Source organism: Apium graveolens, chromosome 1 (genome assembly GCF_009905375.1).
Source record: "Apium graveolens cultivar Ventura chromosome 1, ASM990537v1, whole genome shotgun sequence".
NCBI classification, from domain to species: Eukaryota; Viridiplantae; Streptophyta; class Magnoliopsida; order Apiales; family Apiaceae; genus Apium; species Apium graveolens.
In genome coordinates this window covers 121658652-121659661 of record NC_133647.1, presented here as the reverse complement: position 1 = coordinate 121659661, position 1010 = coordinate 121658652, and positions in this window count along the sequence as shown.

The window sequence follows — 1010 nt, the reverse complement described above, 5'->3', positions numbered from 1 at the left end:
ACATTTACTGGACCAAATAGATCAACATGTATAAGATGATAAGGCTCAAGAATTGATGATTCAGCTTGCTCTTGAATGAAGATTTTCTTTGTTTGGCTTTCTGACATGAATCACAAAGACCATCAGGAGCAAATACTGCGTTTGGCAATCCTCTCACAAGATCTTTCTTGACCAGTTCATTTATATTGTTAAAATTTAAATGAGAGAGTTTCTTATGCCAATTCCAGCTTTCTTCAATTGATGCTCTACTTAACAGACAGATTGCAGAGCCATCAACACTTGTTGAAAGCTTAGCTTCATAAATGTTACCACGTCTATATCCTTTCAGAACAACTTTGCCTTTAGATTTACTCATAATTTCACAGTGTTCTTCAAAGAAATCAACATGATAACCTCTGTCACAGATTTGACTTATACTCAGAAGGTTGTGTTTAAGTCCTGAGACCAGAGCTACTTCTTTAATGATGACATTCCCAAGATTGATATTGCCATATCCCAATGTTTTTCCAATGTTGCCATCTCCATAAGAAACACTTGGGCCAGCTTTCTCCACAAAGTCTGATAGCAGGGCCTTATTTCCAGTCATATGACCTGAACATCCACTGTCCAGAACTAGAATATTTTTCATGTTGCCCTGCAATCATAAGGACCACTAATTATTAGTTTTAAGGACCCAGACTTGCTTGGATCCTTTGGTCTTATTAAGTTTGTTAACATTTGCAGCGGATTTAGCATCAGAGTTTATGTTAACATTTTTCTTATCAGAATCAGACTTTGAATCAGAATTTATACTAGAAGGAACAATGGAAACTTTCTTTAAAGAAGGTTTTATTTGATAATAATCATAGTATAGACTATGATATTCCTTACAAGTATAAATGGAATGCCATAAACTACCACAATGAAAACAAGGATTTTGTGGTTTGTATCTAACTGACTGACTCTTAACTCCTGATTTCGAAGGTAAGGAGTTAATATTCTTATTTTTCCTGCAAAAAGAAGCCAGATGG